Source organism: Macaca fascicularis, chromosome 6 (genome assembly GCF_037993035.2).
Source record: "Macaca fascicularis isolate 582-1 chromosome 6, T2T-MFA8v1.1".
Taxonomy (NCBI): domain Eukaryota; kingdom Metazoa; phylum Chordata; class Mammalia; order Primates; family Cercopithecidae; genus Macaca; species Macaca fascicularis.
This window is the reverse complement of record NC_088380.1, coordinates 168,767,887-168,787,848: the sequence shown is the minus strand read 5'-3', so window position 1 is coordinate 168,787,848 and position 19,962 is coordinate 168,767,887. Positions and strand designations below refer to the sequence as shown.

Genomic DNA, 19,962 nt, shown 5'->3' with positions numbered 1-19,962 from the left:
TATTACCCCGCTGTGCTAGTGTGGAGCTGTAGTCCCAGCTACTCAGAAGGGAGAGGTGGGAGGATCACTTGAGCCCAGAAGTTCAAGGCTGCAGTGAACTACGATCATGCCACGGCACTCTAGCCTGGGTGACAGAGTAAGATCCTCTCTCAGAGAGAGAGAGAGAGAGAGTGAGGGAGAGAGAGAGAGATTGAGAAGAGAGAAGTGCGAGATCACACTTTTGCAGTTCCTTTTTCTCCTTCTGGCACATTTTTCATTTTCAAGACCCCACGTCCTCCATATATGCTTTCCTGGCCCACCCATTTCCCTCCTCCCCTTACACAGATGGAGAACTTCCTTTCTGGTGTTCTCTCAGCACTCAGCACAGATTGCTAGTGCTTTTATGTGCTGAGCCTTTCCCTTCAACCTAGACTGAAAGAGGATGGCAATCTCGCTGAAGCTGTTTCTTTTTCTTCACAACATATAGGAAAATGTTGCCCCTTTTTGGAGGTAAGCCCTTTTGTTCTTAAAAATTCTATAAGAAAGAATGAGGGGAAAAGGACAAGAAGTTATTAAACTAAATTGAGGACAGGATAGGTATCTCTCTCCATGCTTGAAAATTAAAAGGATATATTAGAAAATTTGGTAGGCAGTTAATGACTTGGACCATCTGTAGTGGCCTCCGTAACATATAAAGAATACAATCTCCTTTTCATTAATTTCCTGTTGTAAATCGTGCTGCAAAATAGCAACCATCCTTAGAGACTAAATCTTATGAGTCATGGCTTCATAATAATGCGACCCAGGTTTCACAGACATGTAACACTGAAATATATATTTTTTCCAATACTTTTGAACTAATCTATTTAAATTTGCAGTGAGGGAATATTTTGATATACTAACTACAGGGCATTTATTTCCCTATCAACTACTACCACTTATTTTGCATTGTTATTCACATTAAAATAGATCAGAGTGATCAATTATATGCACAGAAGTAGAAATAAAAACAAACTTCTTTAAACTTTTTGGAGAGAATTTAAGCATGAAAGCATACGGTTTTGGCTTTTACAAGCTTGTTAACTCAGAATTCAAATGGCTAAGCCCCAAAAGGAGAAGCTTATATTAGAAAGAATACATGTGAAAGAAAATAAAAACGGATACATCTGACTCCGCTACTATAACCTAGAAACAGGTCCCAAACGATTAGAAAGTTTTGTGAGACCCTGGGAAAACACACACACACACACACATTCACACACACACACATATGGACTGTCTAGGACCATGATCAGCAATGATTGATTGCCTCAAAGAGTGAGTGGGAGCTATGGCACAATCACAGACGTATCAGTGAGTGCTAACTATGTGGAGGTTATAGTCCATCTCTGGCTGACATTAACAGGTTCAGCAGAAAGGATGTGCCATGTGCCAAGAACATCACTCAACCTTGTTCAAATTTTTGCTTCCAAATAAAATCCCTTTTTGCCCATAGTCCAGAACATTAAAACATTAAACAGGTACAATTTTGTCTGCTCCTCTTGGAAACATTTGACAACTTCTGGAGACAATTTTGATTGTCAGACCTTGGAGGGGGGAAGGTGTTGATATCTAGTGTGTGGATGCCAGCATTGCTGCTAAATATCCTACAATGCACCATGCAACTCTCCTACAACAAAATAATCAGCAAATTTTCTGGCCTAAAATGTCAGTAGTGCTGAGGTTAAAAACTCTGACCTAAAGCATGGCCCATAGTGAAGCAACTTTTGTTATGCCTACTCTATATTCAGACCATGATACACTAACATAAGGCTTATAAAAAAGATAAATAAGACATTTTCTTCATCTTTATCTAGAAATTAAAGTGGAAAGAGGAGTATGCTCTGCAAATAGGAGATCAAATTCCCAGAAATAATTTTCTGTAAATTATTTTTAATAAAAACATTTTTGCTTCTTTTCTTTTTATATATGTATTTTTAAGAGGGAGGATCTCACTCTATCATCCAGCCTGGAGTGCAATGATACAATATTGGCTCACTGCAGCTTTGAATACCTGGGTTCAAGCTGTTTTATTAAAATAAATACCTATGAGGAGATACACCTCTATGTAATACAATTTCTGCTGAATAACAAATTACTCCAAAGCTTAATGGCTGAAAACAACCAAGATTTATTTTCTCACGCTTTCTGTGGTCAGAAATTTGGAAGTGATTTGCCTGGATTTCTGTGACTCAGAGTCTCTAATGAGGTTTCACATAAGCTGTGAGTGAGAGCTGCAGACATATGAAGACTTAAGTGAGTTCAAAGGATCCACTAAGGTCACGCACGTGATTATTAGGCTTCAGTTTTTTTACTGGCTGCTGAACTGACAGCTTCGGATCTCAGCCATGAAGTACGGGCTTCTCCACAGGGCTGCTCAGGATATAGCAGCTGGCTTCTTCATGGCAACAGAGCGAAGGAGAATGAGGGAGGGAGGGAAAGAGAGAAACAGCGAGAGACAAAGAGTAAGCAAGTGCAAGATGGAAACAATGGTCTTTTGTAACCCAGTATCAGAAGTTGAGCTTGTTTAGGTGATTGTTACTGTAGTTGTTGCTTGTTGTATATTCCTAAACCAAGCTAAAGCTCATTTCTTAGGTTTTGGCTTCTCTGCATATACAAATGTAGATATAAATTAGAACAGAATAGAAACAGTAATTTCAATCTATTCTCAAGGGGAGGAATACACAGAGAATGAAGACCAGGAGATAGACATCAATGTGGGAACTGCACACCCTATTATATTGAATAAGATACTGAGATTCAATAGATGCAGTAAATTCATACAGATGCGAAAGGTGGATTGCTATTGGAAACTAGGAATTCCAGGACTGAATAATTAGCTCTTTATTCTTACAAATAACTTATGTAAATCATTTGTGTGCTGTTTTATGTGTTCATAAATTGTATTACTTTAAATTAGTAACAGCATTATGATTATTTATTTTTTACCTCCCTGCATTAGTTAGGTTTAGGTTTCTCTGTGTACACAACAAGTAATAACTACAGCAATGATCACCTAAACAAAGTCAACTTTTTTTCCATCTCTGGAAAAAGAGAGAAGTCTGGAGGTAGATAAGCCAAAGCAGGTAAGAAGGCTCCACGCTGTGATTCAGGGCCCCAGGCTCCTATCGTTCTGCTCCATCACTCTCTTTAGTGCTTCTATTTTCAAGTTCACTTCATGATCCAAGATGGTTGTGGGAATTCTAAAATATCATTGCATGACAAGGAAAGATGGAAGATAGAAGAAAAAGGTCCCGTTTTTTTCCAGTCAATTTTAGCTCCAAATGAGCCAACTTTCTCAAAATTGTATATAATGTTTCCCTTTACATCTTATTGGCCATAACTAAGTCACAAGGCCATATCTAACTGTAAAGCAGATGGGAAAACATGGTTATTTATTCTGTGCAGCAACATGTTCAAGTATTTTTAAAGATTCTAACACTAAGATGGAAGAGAGTAGATAGCAAAGTAAGAAAATGGCTGTCTTTGCTTTTCTGTGTTATAAAAGAAATGCTTTCCCACTAAAAACTGTAAACAGTAAAGTAGAAAAATGAGATAAAATGATACCTATACTCCCATTTTCCCCAAGATAAGCATTTTTTTCTTTCTTTTTGTAAAAATTTCTATTTTCAGTTTTTATGGGTTCATAGGAGTTGTACGTATTTATGGAGTAAATGAGATATTTTGATACAGTTATGCAATGTGTAACAATCATATCAGGGTAAATGTGGCATTCATCACCTCAAGCATTTATATTTTGTGGTACAAACCATCCAATTATACTCTTTTCATTATTTTGAAATTCAGAACTAAATTATTATTATTGACTGTTGTGCTTGCAAATACTAGATCGTATTAATTCTATATAACTACTCTTTGTACCCATCAACCATCCCCACTTTCCCTCCAAACCTCCAACTACCTTTTGTTGCCTCTGGTAACCATCGGCTTCTCTCTCTCTCCATGAGTTCAATTGTTTTAATTTTTAGTTCTCACAAATCAGTAAGAACACATGAAGTTTGTCTTTTTGTGCCTGGCTTAAGTTAACATAATTGTCAGAAGTTCCATCCATGTTTTTGTAAATAACAGTATCTTATATATTTTATGGATGAAGAGTGCACCATTGTGTATATGTGTCACATTTTCTTTATCCATTCATTTGTTGATGGACACTGAGATTGCTTCCAAATCTTGGCTATTGTGAACAGAGCTGCAATGAATATGGGAGTGCAGATATCTCTTCAATAAACTGATTTCCTTTCTTTGGGGTAATACCCAGCAGTGGGATTGCTGGATCGTGTGGTAGCTCTTTTCAGTTTTGCGAGGAACCTCAAAACTGTTCTACATAGTAGTTTTACTAACTTACATTTCCATCAACAGTGTACAAGGGTTCCCTTTTCTCCATATCCTCACCAGCATGTATTATTGTCAGTCTTTTGGATAAAAGCCATTTTAACTGTAGTGAGATGACACCATACTGTAATTCCGATTTGCATTTCTCAAATTATTATATCGATGAAGTTAAACCCTTTCTCATATACCTCTTTGCCATTTGTATGTCTTATTTTGAGAAATGTCTATGCAGATATTGGAGAAAGGACAGTCTTTTCAATAAATGGTGCTGAGAAAATGATATCCACATGCAGAAGAATGAAACTAGATGCCTATGTCTTGCCATATACAAAATAAACTTGAAATGGATTAAAGACTTAAATCTAAGGCCTCAGACTGAAACTACAAAAAGGAAACATTTGGAAAATTTCCCAGGACATTGCTCTGGGAAAAGATTTCTTGAGTAATACCCCACAAGCACAGGCAACCAAAGCAAAAATGGACAGATAGAATCACATCAAATTAAAAAGCTCTGCTCAGCAAAAGAAGCAATCAACAAAGTGAAGAGACAACCCACAGAATGGGAGAAAATATCTGCAAACTATCCGTCTGACAAGGGATTGATAGCCAGAATATATAAAGAGCTCAAACAACTCTAGAGGAAAAAAATTAGCTTATGAGTTAAAGACAGGTAAAATACCTGAATAGACATTTCTCAAAAGAAAACATACAAATGGCAAACAGGTATAGGAAAAGGTGCTCGACATCACTGATCATCAGATAAATGAAAATCAAAACTACAATAAGGTATCATCTCACTCCAGTTAAAACAACTTTTGTCCAAAACATGAGCAATAGCAAATGTTGGCAAGGATGTTTAGAAAAGGGAACCCTCATTTACTATTAGTGGGAATGTAAATTAGTACAACCACTATGGAAAATAGTTTAGAAGCTCCTCAACAAATGATAAATAAAGCTACCATATGAGTCAGCAATCCCACTGCTACGTATACACCCCCAAAAAAAGGCAATCAATATATTGAAGAGGTATCTGCGCTCCCATGTTTATTGCAGCACTAATCTGAAGTTAAGAACTTTGTAACTTCCCTATGTATTTTCTTCCCACGCTCTCCTCAATACAAAGCTTGAGGGTGTTTCTTTTTATATTTTATATGAGGGGATGCTCTGGACTTACAAAAAATGAGAATAAAATAAAAAAGGGTGTGGAGTGAAGACAGGAAAGCTACACTCATTTTGAGGATTTATATGAGGACAAAGATGGCCAATTATGTCCTAAAATAAAGGAACTTGAAAGTAAATAGGATTGTTTATTGCAGTCAGCAGGGTGTTTTAGGATCTTCGTAACAATATATACATTATGATATGTCCCGGGAATTTCATCTGGATGATTAGAATATTCTACAAAAAGAGAAGACTAAAATAAAGTTTGATGATACACTAATGTTGACTATCCGGTCATGAGATAATGACACCCTAGAGAATGGTGGGTAAAGTGAAATGGAAGGAAAGGATGAAACAAAGTAACTTTGCAAAAGTTGGAAATGATGGGATGTGTGTAAGCTGGTAAGCTGAATAAATAATTGATTATAAGATTTGTTTTCCTCATTTGAGGGTATGAATAAAATCAAATGATAAGTAGTAAAGTAGGGAGGAGAGAGATAAGCTATACATAATATTTAAGGAGATTTGAGGTTCATATAGATGAGAGTCAGGATCCCCACTAGGGATGGGTATGCACTGGAGACATGTTTGTTTGCTTGGGTGGTTTTGTTTTTGGTTTTGTTTTTGCTCTCAGCTTCAACTTTGTTCTTGCTTCAGTACTTGTTTGTGAAAGGACTAGTTCCATGATGAAGACCACTTGAAAATCACTGCAGCAATGTTGGTAGTAAGACAACTGGTGTCAGTTACTGGTAGGATCCAGGGTGAGAAACTGAGTTAGCAGGTATATTGTTTCATCTATGCAGAATACTGGCTTCGTTGTTTGTAATGTTCTTCAGATTCCTAACATTTCCCAAGAGTTATGTGAATAAATTTTCCTTCTCTTGCCAAATGCCAAATGATCAGTGTCTTATGTGGAATTGAAAATAATGGAGTAAATTACACTCAAATTGTTTTACCCATCTCTTAACTCAGAAGTCATTCTAGGTGTTGTGGTCCACCCCCCCCCCCCCCGCCGACAATGGATAAGCAAATGCTAAAATTTTGTTTTTGTTTCTTGAAACAGAATCTCATCATGTTGCCCAGGCTGGAGTGCAGGGGCCCAATCTCGGCTCACTTTGACCTGCACTTCTGGGGTTCAAGCCATTCTCGTGCCTCAACCCCACGAGCTGGGATTACAGGCATGTACCACCACCCCCAGCTGATATTTGTATTTTTAGTAGAGACTGGGTTTCGCCATGTTGCCCATGTTAATCTTGAACTCCTGACCTCAGGTGATCTGCCTGCCTCAGTCTCCCAAAATGTTGGGATTACAGGCATAAGCCATCATGCCCAACCACAAATGCTGGCATTTTGCCTGTTCTTGTTAAAACTCCAGAACTCAAATTCATCCTGCAATCAGAATTTGAAAGTTTTCCAAAAGGTCACTAAACAGCTGCCATAGATCTGGTCTTCTTCAATGCTACAGGGGTCAATGGATCAAGTATGATTGTTTCACTATTAGAGATGTAACTCTTTTAAAGTTGTATATTATAGAAGTCTGAAAAAACTGAATTTGAGTCCCAATTCTCAAATAGAAAATTATATTGCTGTCTAACACATGGAGCTTTGGGAAGAATTAAAGAAAAACATGTATAAAACTTCTAGCTTGGATCACCAAACTAAGATAGTGTATAGGGTCAACTAGTAATTCCTAGTAACTATTAAGGGCCAAGTTAGGTATCTTATGCTCACGATATGTGAATCATAGAACATCCTGAAAAACAGACTATGCAACCTTCACTCTACAAATCAGAAACTAATGCCTAGTGTGGCAAAGTAAAATTCCATTACTAACATAGTTAATGGTGGTGGGGAAGGGAAAACTGAGATGCAAATTCAGATTTGTAGAAATTCAAAGTCAGTACTCATTGCAATATGAAACTTATAGTCAACCTGGAATCTAAACTTTCCTATTATTATGATTAACCTCTAATTTAGCTAAAACAATAAATGTGATTATATAATACTTTATTATTATCATGTCTATTTTTTGGCAAACTAACATATATGGCAGAGTTAATAAGTATTTATTAAGCACCTAGTAGATATATTAGGTTCTGCACTAGTTTAGAAACATAGTAATATGACAAAATTTCCACAAATTTCTAAGATTTCCCAAATTTAAAAGTATGCTGAATTCAAATATTGGCGGCATTGTAGCAAAAATGGGTATTCTAATTTAAGATTTCTGGGTTATAAATTGGCAAATTAACTTTGGACAGTAATTAGGTGTTATCTACTATAATGAAAAACATTGAATATCTGATCCCTCTTTAGCTTCATAACCCAGATATCTTTTACATCTGGAAGAAGATATACATATAGATATTCATTGCAAGATTATTTACAATAGAAAAAAATATGATAAAATTCTAAAGTTCAGTGGAAAGGCAAAGGTTAATTATGTTTTATTAATGCTCTGGAATAATTTGGAGCAGTTACAAAGATGAGGAAGATTTATACAGAAAAAAATGCTAAGATATTGTTGAGATAAGAAAGTCTCAGAAAAAGTTTTGTATCAACATTTGTTTGAAAAACAGAGTATTATATTTTTAACTTTCCTGTTTGCAAAATAGGAAACATCTGGATAGAGAGGTTAAATAAATTTCCAAGGGTCACACAGATACTTGAATTCAAACTTAGATCTATCTGATGGCTATAGAACATGCTTCACTGAAAAGAATCAGAGTTACTAGAAATGCAAAGAATATCAGAGATTGTTTAGTTCAGTGGCTTGTTCCCTGTACATCTAAGGGCCTGAGAAGGAGTTTCTTTGGTGTTTGCCCTTTCCCCCCGCCCACCTCTTTCTACTTTAACCAGAGAAGTTGCAAATGTTTATTGCTTTTTATTTCAGAGTTTGATGAAATAAAAAGTTTCAAGTGTTCTATTGCTATCTGAAATCCAGTACTTCAGATTAAAAATAAGGACCTTGAAGCCCAGAGAGTGAAACAAGGTTTCCCAGTTACAAAAAGAAGAGCTAGAAATCAGAACTTTGTCCTCCAAAGCCAGGGTGACTTCTAGTGTACCCTTCTGACGCTATTCGTTCTTAGATCTTAGCCTATGTGCCTCTGTGAACAGTAAGAAGAACGTTACTACTAGAAAAACAGTGATGTACAGGGAATTATCTTAGGGAGGCATCGGGGACCAAACAAGGGAAACTTGGGCCTAAAAAGGAAAAACTGAAACACCAGATGGATAAGAAAGGGTGAGGAGACTTTCTTCAAAACATTTTTGCTTTCAACATCCATTTTCAGTGGTTCTGCTATTCTCCTGGAGCAGGAATAAATTTTCAAAGGGGACTAATTGCACTCTCTTGGGGGAAAAAAGTAAGTGCTTCACAGTTTAATTGAATGTGGATAGATTAGTTTCCGCCGATGGTTTATTTGTCTTCTTTTAGTAATGGAGACTCACTGAAAATGAGCAGCCAATGAGCAGAGGAAACCGACTCTTAGATCCTAAGCTGATGGGTGCTTGGAATGTAAACACTGGTCTCATGTCCTCTGTTGCAATTTCAGGACATATCTTTTTTCTTTCATTCATGCCTCATTATTAGTTCCTGTGGCCTTTGCTGACCACCCATATGTTTCAAATTCAGAAATACTTTATTGCAGTGTTGTATGAAAATACTGGACTAGAAAACAGGACACCTGCTTTAAATATGGGAGAAAATTGCTATTAAAGCCACAGCATTTCCACTTTGTCATTTATAATGAGTTAACAAAAAAGTTGTTTAAATAATATTTATTTATTAATGTTTAGGAGCTATCACTGCTTTCTCTCTTGAGACACTTCTTTCCAGGTGAAAGGAGGTCAGGTAATGTACCTATTGGCTTCTCTCTGCCTCTTGACATACTGACCTTCCAGAACAGCAGAGTGATCTTATCTGATACCAGAAGAATACACTGGTCAGTCTCAGTGTAGCTCCTTCTTTTTTCATTGTAAGTCACGAATTCTCATTTTATCCTCTGGCAGCATATTTTTCTGCATCAAGCCTGACCCAGCTGGTATTGACTAAGACAGGGAGAGAGAGTCAGTCTAATTCTCGTGTTAGTTACTTGACCTATTTGTTTCTCATGCTATCCTACAGCCAGTAATGCAGATAATAATTTGACCTTCATCTGCCACTCCTTTTTTTCTCTTTTATTTCCCTCTCTTTGTTTCTCAAACACTTATGAGGAAGATGTAAAGATGTGGCTCCTCCAAGACCTTTGCATCACCAATGTGTCAGTCATTCTTCTAGATTTGGGGATGCTATGGTGCCATTGACAGATAATAGCTTTTCAAATAGAGCTTTCCATCTGTGGAGGAAACAAACAACAAAAGCAATAAACAAATCTATAAGATGATTATTTTAAGATAATGTTAGGGGCAGAATCTTTGACTGGACTTACTTCAGATTGAATAGTAATAGGCAGTTGAGCTGGTGTCTGAAAAGGGAGAAATAGTCAGGCCTGTGAAAATTTGGGGAAAGAACATTTCAGGCAGTGAAAAGAGCAAGTGAAAAATAATTTGACAGGTTCAAGGACCAAAATGAGCAAGGCTAATATGACTGTGACAAAAGTGATGTGTGGGAGAAAATGTAGGGAAATTGAAACCAAGCGGTAGACAAAACCTTCCTACACAAATGAAATAAATGAAAGATAAATTATTTGAGAAAATATTATAGGCATGTTCTTGTCTTTTAGGTGATCAAAGAAAGGGAGGGATGTAGAGAGATAGGAAGATAGACTGATAGACAGGCGTTCAGATCTTTCCTTAAAGTACTTTGGGAATATTATGAAGAACAATGAGTTTTATTACTGAAAGAGTGATATCTATTCTTTTTGCTTTTGTTTTACTTATGTTTTATGCTCAACATCAATTTTTCTTTCCACATTTTAATATTTTCATATGATCAAGCACAAATATAAGCAGCATGTCTCTATCAGTTTCTCACCTCCCTGTGTAATACACACACACACACATATTCAGAGAGAGAGAGAGAGAGAGAGACTGAAAGAGAGAGAACCTGAGGATCTCTGGGGATTTGAAAGAGATAGACAACTGATAGCTGGAAATCACAACAATGTCTGGGTTGTTTTAGGTACATCTCTATCATCAATCAGGGATTTGAACAAGCCTTCCTAACCTTAATATTTTTATGAAGTAAAAATCAGAGAAATCCCTGTGATATGGTTTGGCTGTGTCCCTACCCAAATCTCATTTTTAATTCCCTGTGTTGTGACAGGGACCTAGTAAGAGATAATTGAATCATTAGGGCAGATCTTTCCCATGCTCTCCTCATGAGAGTGGGTAAGTCTCACAAATCTGATGGTTATTATAAGCAGGAGTTTTCTTGCACAAGCTCTCTTTGCCTGCCACCATCCACGTAAACTGTGACTTGCTCCTTCTTGCCTTCCACCATGATTATGAGGCTTCCCCAGCTATGTGGGACCATAAGACCAATTAAACCTCTTTGTTTTATAAATTGCCCAGACCTGGGTATGTCTTTATCAGCAGCATGAAAATGGACTAATACAGTAAATTGGTACCAGTAGAGTGGGGTGCTGCTGAAAAGATACTCAAAAATGTGGAAGCGACTTTGGAACTGGGTAACAGGCAGGGGTTGGAACAGTTTGGAGGACTCAGAAAGACAAGATGGTATGGGAAAGTTTGGAACCTCCTAGATACTTACTGAATGGCTTTGCCCAAAATGCTGATAGTGATTTGGAAATAAAGTCCAGGCTGAGGTGGTCACAGATGGAAATGAGGACGTTGTTGGGAACTGGAGCAAAGGTGACTCTTGTAATATTTTAGCAGAGACTGGTGACATTTTCCCCCTGTCCTAGAGATTTCTGGAACTTTGAACTTGAGTGAGATGATTTAGGATATCTAGTGGAAGAACTTTCTAAGCAGCAAAGCATTCAAGAGGTGACTTAGGTGCTGTTAAAGGCATTCAGTTTTGTAAGGGAATCAGAACAGAAACGTTCAGAAAATTTGCAGCCTGACAATGTGATAGAAAAGAAAATTCCATTTTCTGAGGAGAAAGTCAAGCTGACTGCAGAAATTTGCATAAGTAATGAGGAGCAGAATGTTAGTCTCCAAAACAATGGGGAAAATGTTCCCGGGGCATGTCAGAGGTCTTCACAGCAGGCCTCCCATCACAAGCCTGGAGGCCTAGGAGAAAATGGTTTCCCAACCCAGCCCAGGGTCCCCATGCTGTGTGCATTCTAGGACTTGGGGTCCTGCATCCCAGTCATTCCAGCCATGACTAAAAGGGGCCAAGGTACAGCTTGGGCTGTTGCTTCAGAGGGTGGAAGCTCTAAACTTCGGCAGCTTCCATGTGTTTGTTGAGCCTGTGAGTGCACAGAAGTCAAGAAATGGGGTTTGGTAACCTACATCTAGATTTTACGTGATAAAGACATACCTGAGACTGGGCAATATGGAAATGCATGGATGACCAGGTAGAAGTTTGCTGCAGGGGCAGGGCCCTGTGGAGAACCTCTGTGAGGACAGTGTGGGAGGGAAATGTGGGGTGGGAGCCCCAACACAGAGTCCCTACCGGGGCACTGCCTAGTGCAGCTGTGAGAAGAGGGCCACAGTCCTCTAGACACCAGAATGGTAGATCCACTGACACCTTGCACTCTGCTCCTGGAAAAGCCACAGACCTCAATGCCAACCATAAAAGCAGCCAGGAGGGGGGCCATACCCTGCAAAGCCACAGGGAGCTGCCCATGACCATGGGAACCCACCTCTTGCATCACTGTGATGTGGATATGAGACGTGGAGTCAAAGGAGATCATTTTGGATCTTTAAGATTTGACTGTCACACTGGATTTCAGACTTGCACAGGGCCTGTAGCCCCTTTGTTTTCACCAATGTCTCCAGTTTGGAATGGCTGTATTTATCCAATGCCTATACCTCCGTTGTACCTAGGAAGTAACTAACTTGCTTTTGATTTTACAGGCTCATAGGCAGAAGCGACTTGCCTTGTCTCAGATGAGACTTTGGACTTGCGGACTTTAGAGTTAATGCTGAAATGAGTCAAGACTTTGGGGGACTGTTGGGAAGGCATGACTGATTTTTAAATGTGAGGCCATGACATTTCAGAGGGGCTGGGGCAGAATGACATAGTTTGGCTGTGTCCCTACTCTAATCTCATCTTGAATTCCCATATTTTGTGACAGAGACCTGGTGGGAGGTAATTGAATCATATGGGCAAGTCTTTCTCATGTTGTTCTCATAATAGTGAGTAAGTCTCATGACATCTGATGGTTATTACAAGGGAGGATTTTCCTGCACAAGCTCTTTTTTCCTGCTGCCATCTACGTAAGGTGGAACTTGCTCCTCCTTGCCTTTCACCATGATTGTGAGGCCTCCTCAGCCATGTGGAACCATAAGTCCAATTAAACCTCTTTTTTTTTTTTTTTTTTTTTGTAAATCACCCAGTCTCAGCTATGTCTTTATCAGCAGCATGAAAATGGACAAATACACCCTACTATTCCTTTATCTTAACTATCCAAAGGACTTAAATACTTTTGATTCTATCTCTGAAACTTTTTTTTCAAATTATTGCCCTCTTTTATCTCCATATTAACTAGATAGAATCTTTCTGATCATCTTCCTATTTTTTTCTATATTATCTGCCTTTTCATTCACTTTATTCCACAATTTTTGGAGATATAATAACAATGCAGCATAGAAAGTGGAGGACAAAGAAAAATGATCAAGAACAATATTAATGTATGCAGCTCATTTAGCCAACAAACAGCACAATGCTCCTGTGAATTTATTCATTCTCAGAACAGTAGGTTGAGAAAGGTGGAGTAAACATACTTAATTCTGCAGTGTTGACATTGAGTGGGAGCCAAAGTCTTGAGCTATTTGAAATAGCAGGCCATATATGGATGGTATGAGAAATGTTTTTTTTTGTGGCCCACAGAGTTGCATTTTGTTTTTTAATAAATTAGATTTTGAGTTTTAAATTTGAGGAAATTTCACACAACCATCAGTCAGCCTCTTTTTTAAAAATGAGAAGATCAGGCATATACGGCCTGAATTTTTGCATGATAACAACTATTTGGCACTGAGTAGAAGTTGTCCCCTTTGGAGAAGATACACAGACTCATGACTTTGTTCATCACTACCCTGCTCACTCCATGAATTTATATTTTCTTTGTTGCTCTTATAGGACACGGACTTTATGACTTATGACTTAAGAGAATGCTGAATGAGTTCAATAAATTGGTAAGGTAATTACATTAGGTAGCCGTGGCCTTGTATACTTTCCTCTCATTCTATTTGCCCTACAGCCATTCACAAACCCCAGATATGCTCCAGTTTCCTCATCTGCAATATGAAGATTATAATTGACCTAAGTAGTTTAAAGTATTGAAAGCTCACTGGAAAGCAATTTAGAGTTTAATTACTAAGTAGCTATTGCTGAAGAAGATTTGACTGAAATTATTGGAATAGTGTTAGGATTTCTACAATAAGAACTGGTAATCTGGAGTTAAAGCTGCCTTCGTCGGTATAATGGGTCTCTGTTTTGGAAGATTCCAGGCATCTATATGACCTTCTTTTGATACAATAGAGATTTTTTCATTGGAGAAGAAACCTTTCCTTCATAAGAATTCATTTGGTTTATTTGTGGTGGTGGTGAATTCACCTCTAGCATTAGGAGTATCAGACTTGAACAATTTAAGGCATTGTAACCCTCTCTCATTTCCGTCCCTCATACACACAGTGTGCTTACTTCAGACATGGTCATGTGGGTATACAAACCGGAACTAATGATTCAGATAACATACTCATGGGATTTTTGTTGAGATGGTTAAAAAATCATTTGACTCTGATTCCTGTTTATACTTGAGGTAGTGAGGATGGAACTTTGGACTGCCAGGGGGCTACCTTATAGAGAAAGCCTGAAAGAAAGTGCATCTAACACAAGTCAGAGAAAGCCAGCTAAATGATGGATGGGTATAAAGAAAAGAGGGATAAACCCCACAATATTGTTTGAACACGGATTAAACGGTTTCTGAATTTAGTGCTTACCCTGCACATTCCAGTATCAATCCTTCTCTCGCACTCCCCACTTTGCTTGATGAATACGTTTAAATTTGTTTCTGTGAATTGTAAAGTAGTAAAGTATAGATTGCAGATTAATCCTTATCTATGCTGATATCTATCTATCTATCCATCTATCTATCTGTCTATCTATCTATCTATCTATACATTTATCTGTCCATCTATCTGCAGCATCCAAATTTAGTCATTTCAACATTATCGTTTATTAAACTGGGTCACTTGAATAACCCACATTTTATCTATTTCTGAATATGTTTTGTTTCCCCAAAATAAGATGTAGGAATTTTCATGTAATTTTAGTATTCATCTGAACTATTGGAGGAAGGAAGAATTCATACGTAATAAATAGTCTAGGTTATTCTAGGAACTTTCAATGTCTTTGATTCAGAGAATACACAAAATGGCACAAATCTTTGAAGACATCTCAGTCTTCACCACCTCAACCTCAGTAAACTTCAACACAAATAAGCCCATTTTCTGAATACTTGAGAAAATTTCAGTATGAGTTCTGTATTAGATAATATGGAATTATTATTAATATGTTAGACTTGGTAACAGAATGTTGAGTAGAAAATGATTTTGATTCTTAGGCAATGCACACTGAAGCATTTAGAGAAGTATCATGAGGTCTGCAAATTAATTTCAAGTTTGTTTGTTTTAAAATACATATATATGTACTGATATTAGTACAAAAATTTTGTTTTCGAAAATGACTCCTCCACCATGAAAAATGCTTATATTCAGTTCTTCAGTTCTAGAAGGGCATGGAAGAGACCTGATGATGTACCATTATCTCCTTGTCCACAGTGATTGTTTCAGGATTGGCATGAGACTTGAGGTCAATGAGATAACATTTCGACTTTTACTTGCTATACTTTGAGCTTGTGAGTCAAGAGACGGCAACAATTTTGCCAGTTTACAATGAGGACCTCCATGAAAATGAAGTTAGCAAAGAAGAAAATGGAATGGAGAAATAGAAAGAAACTGATAACTGATGAAATTGTTTGACTCCCAGGAACCAGCCGAGTCTAAAATTTCCCCGGAATCTTTAATTTATACAAGCTAATACTTTCATGTTTCTGTTTCATCTAGTTTGAGTTGATGTCCTTTGCAGTTGGAGGACTTCTTGCCAATACATTACAACATCAGCACTTTTGCTATGGTATTTAGCCTTTGAGTTGACAGTCCATTATGTTGTGTATGAATGACGTGTAAGAATTAGTCTTCTTTCATTCAGGCAAAATACAAATTATTTAAGAACATAGACCATCCATGCCTTACAGTCCTGAAATGTTACCCACTGGCTCTTTATATATTATACAGTAGATATTATATAGATGACATTTGCTAATAAGTATTTATATATTAACAGGGAATAATTGTGGATGGTTGCACTTTGTTGAATTGTATTTGATGAATGAACTAGTGACACAAGAGGAGAAAACTGTCCTCCACCCTCAACACACACAAATACCTGCTATCTGTACCAGTAGTATTCAGAAGTCCAATTTTTTATCTTTGTGGTAATCACTAATATTCATAATATTCAATAACAGCTAACAAAAGTTAATGAACACTTTCTATACACCAGGTACTGTGCTGGGTACTTTTTGTGTATCATCTCATAACTACCTATGAGATAGTCAAATAACTACCCTTTAATGAAATAACTACCCTAACTAATGTATTATTCTCCTCCTTTTGCAGATAAGAAAATGTGAGGCTGATTGTAATTAAAGGATTTTCTCAGTAATTTTGAGTAGTGATATTGGGACTGAAACCCAGGTCAAACCCTATATTCCAAAGACTGTGTCTTGAAACAAGTCCATGAATAAGTTTACAATAAACATAAATTCAACCACCAAAGATTTCATAGTTTATCAAATAAGATATGCATTTAAGTCAGCCCGTTCCAATTGTTCTTCCAAGTTTGGCAAAAATATATCTAATATTTTATGCCTAATCTGGTAACAGAGAAATACTAAAATTTAGCTTTTATTTATGTAGATTTGGGTCTTTAAAAGTCTGAAAATTAAATCTCTCTGGTTTTGGATTCTGTTTTTGTAAGAATTAGAAAGAGAGTGTTTTATAAAACAGTGTCTTGGTTAAATTATTCAGAGTAACTGATCTTAATTTCTTCAGAGGTCCTCATTAGCTCTAAGTCTCTTATAGTTTATGAAATTATCTAACATGAGAGTTCTTTATTTTGTAAATAAATTAGAAATATCCATGAGGGTGATAGAATGCTCATCTAGAAAGGACAAAATAAAACTGCATTGATTTTTTTATAAAGGAAAAAGAAGTATCAACAGTCCCAGAAAAACTGATGTATTTATTGATCTAAGAGATGACTCATGTTCACCAAATGCATTGAATGCTATTTCTTATGTGATATTTAAATTATGGCTCTATGATTGACTTTTTAAACATAAAACAAATGTTTTGTTTCATTTATTTACCACTAAGTATACATTCTTGTTATGGGAATTCTAGTTCATTTTCAACTATTAGGCAGTGTGTATCAGCTTTTTGACCTTAAGGAATGAATATATCTAATGATTACACCGAAATTAAAAATAGTTTGAAATATCTGGAAGGAAAAAAAATTAAAAGTAAAAATAAATAAAATTTTAAATCCAGAGAAGTTTATTCTGAAATATTTTAAGAGTTAAATCTTATTTTCCATTTTTTAAAGAACAGTTGGTTCCTGAAACAGAGAAATAAAAAGATGCCATAAACCCCTATGAATATTAAAAGGTCAAAATTGATTGTGTGAAGTTATTTTTAACCATGGTTTGAAATATCTTTAGCAATCAAGAAGACAGGAGATTTATGCTTCTACTTTTATCTCAGATAATACAAAACCAAAAACTGGCATTAAGTTTTTGTTATTAATTACAGTGTAATGTGTATTTATAAAGTTCTTCTCTAAGAATTATCCATAATGAAAAGAATTTCCAGAGGCCCAAAAAAAAGGAGAAAGTGAAAAATTACAGAAGAAATGGTTCTGTACTCTGTTTAGCTTGTTACCATAAATTGACTTTCCCGTTTTAATACCAAAGCAGAGAATTTCTTAACAAAGTTTAGGGAGATTATGGATTCTTTGTCTATGTAATTAAACCAAGTTCATAGTCTAAAGTTTGAATGACAAAGCTAGACTCTAGCACAATGCAAAGCGGCCAACATTTATGTAAAGATAACGGCCATAGAAAAATCTGATTAAAGGAGGTTTTTAAATGTTGATTTTAAAACTTTATGGGGTATGAAGCAAATGCCAAAAGAAAATGAGTCCTGTGAGTGTAAGCCTTGGATGAAAGGATTATGACTTACATGTCATCTGTATTTCTAATTGAGTAGGTGTTTACGAACATGATAGAACAATATTATTTCTCTATAGGAATACGGATTACAAAGAGAGCCATGCTCTTTCAAAAGGCCTTGTGAACATCTTCACAAGATTACTAGACCCCAGATTCATTATCTCCATTGTAAATATAAGAAAATCTAATTCAAAGCAGGACCAAAAAAAGAGAAGGAGGCTGTCAGAGATCTATGCTGAGAATATGTATTAGTGCAGGTGTAGAAATTGTCCAGAGATAAACAAGAAAAATCAGTGATTCCGATCAGTGGATCATATGAATCCTGCAGGATTTAAATTACGAAATTTTTTGGTGTACGTTTCTTTTATTTAAGATCGATATTTGAAACCTAATGTTTTTGAAACAAAGAGAGATAAAGTAATAGATGCAAAGCACTTGCTTTATAGAATTATTTAATAGTTAATTTTCCTAATATCACAATATAGACTGCAATTAACACATAAACGTGTATACAAATTTCAAAACCAAGTCTACTTTACTAGCTAATCAAAACTGCTAGTATGGAGCAATTTGTGTGCAAAATGCACTGTTTTAAGTATGCAACATACATTAAGTAATATAATCATTATCCTCAAGTGGTCGCTATTATTTCCCCAGTTTATACGTTTAGACACTGGGTGATTAACTGTACCACACATTCAGTTCATAAGTGGCAGGAAGGAGCTTTGAACTCAGACATGTTCCAGAGCCTGTGTTCTTTTATGTATTTTATTTTATTTTTATTTTTTGGAAACAGAGCCTCACTTTGTCACCCAGGATGGAGTGCAGTGGTGCAATCTTGGCTCACTGCAAGCTCTGCTTCCCAGGTTCACGCCATTCTCCTGCCTCAACCTCCCGAGTAGCTGGGACTACAGGTGCCCGCCACCATGCCCAGCTAATTGTGTGTTTTCTTTTTTTTTTTTTTTTTTTTTTTTGGTATTTTTTAGTAGAAACGGGGTTTCACCGTGTTAGCCAGGACGGTCTCGATCTCCTGACCTCGTGATCCACCCACTTCGGCCTCCCAAAGTGCTGGGATTACAGGCATGAACCACCATGCCCGGCCCAGAGCCTGTGTTCTTAACCACGATACTGCACTGCTTTGCTCATAAATGGAAAACACTGTTTTAAAAATAATATCTCACAGGGTTGATTCTGCCTATCTGGTGTTTGCCAGGAACAAAAATGTCATAGTGACACTTGTAGAATTTATATACATTTAGCATCTTTTTAAGATGACTATGAAAGGATCAGCCATTAGAATATTCACTCTAAAACCAAAACTGAGGTGAGAAATTACAGAAAGAATGTAGGTATATAATAAAAATTTTCTGAATATATATATATACACACACACATATATTCTGTACATATATATGTTTTTAGGTGCACATTTCCTCTGTTTAAAATAGATATCTGAAATCCTCATTTATTTGAAGCAAATATAAAGAAATAGATGAAAAGCACTTGTTTTACAGAATTATTTAATAGTTTTACAGAATTATTTAATAGTTAAATCCCATGTTTATATGGAATATATATAGATGAATTTCAAAAGCATCCTATTAAGTGAAAGAAGCCAGAGGCAAATGACTACATACTATATGACTCCATTTATTTGAAAGAATAGAGAAGTCAAGGCTATAGTAACAAATGCAGATCAATGACTTCCAGGAGACTGACATATGGAAGAAGACTGAGAATGAGCAGGAGGAAAACTCTGGGGGTGATGGTAGTGCTTTCTATGTTGAGTGTGATTCTCTCTCCTTCTGTATGTAATATATATATACACACACATACATGCACATATACACTCATTGAAATATATATGGGCCAGGCACAGTGTTTCATGCCTGGAATCTCAGCACTCTGGAAGGCTGAGGTGTGCAGATCCATCGAACCCAGGAATTCATTTTCTGCCATTTGTATATTCTGGTTCCTTCTGATCCCTTATTATATTCTGTTCCTT

The 19,962-nt window shown here is 36.6% G+C and overlaps 1 long non-coding RNA gene across 3 annotated transcripts in view; it reads left to right on the top strand.

Annotated features, from left to right (window-relative positions):
* Nucleotides 1–408: 408 nt before the first annotated feature.
* The window catches only part of LOC102141067 (uncharacterized), a 92,039-nt gene continuing 72,485 nt past the window's right edge, over nucleotides 409–19,962 (top strand). For all 3 annotated transcript variants that reach the window (XR_010587700.1, XR_012414329.1, XR_001491725.3), the window contains exon 1: nucleotides 409–489. This is a non-coding gene — a long non-coding RNA (uncharacterized lncRNA). The remainder of the gene's footprint in view (nucleotides 490–19,962) is intronic.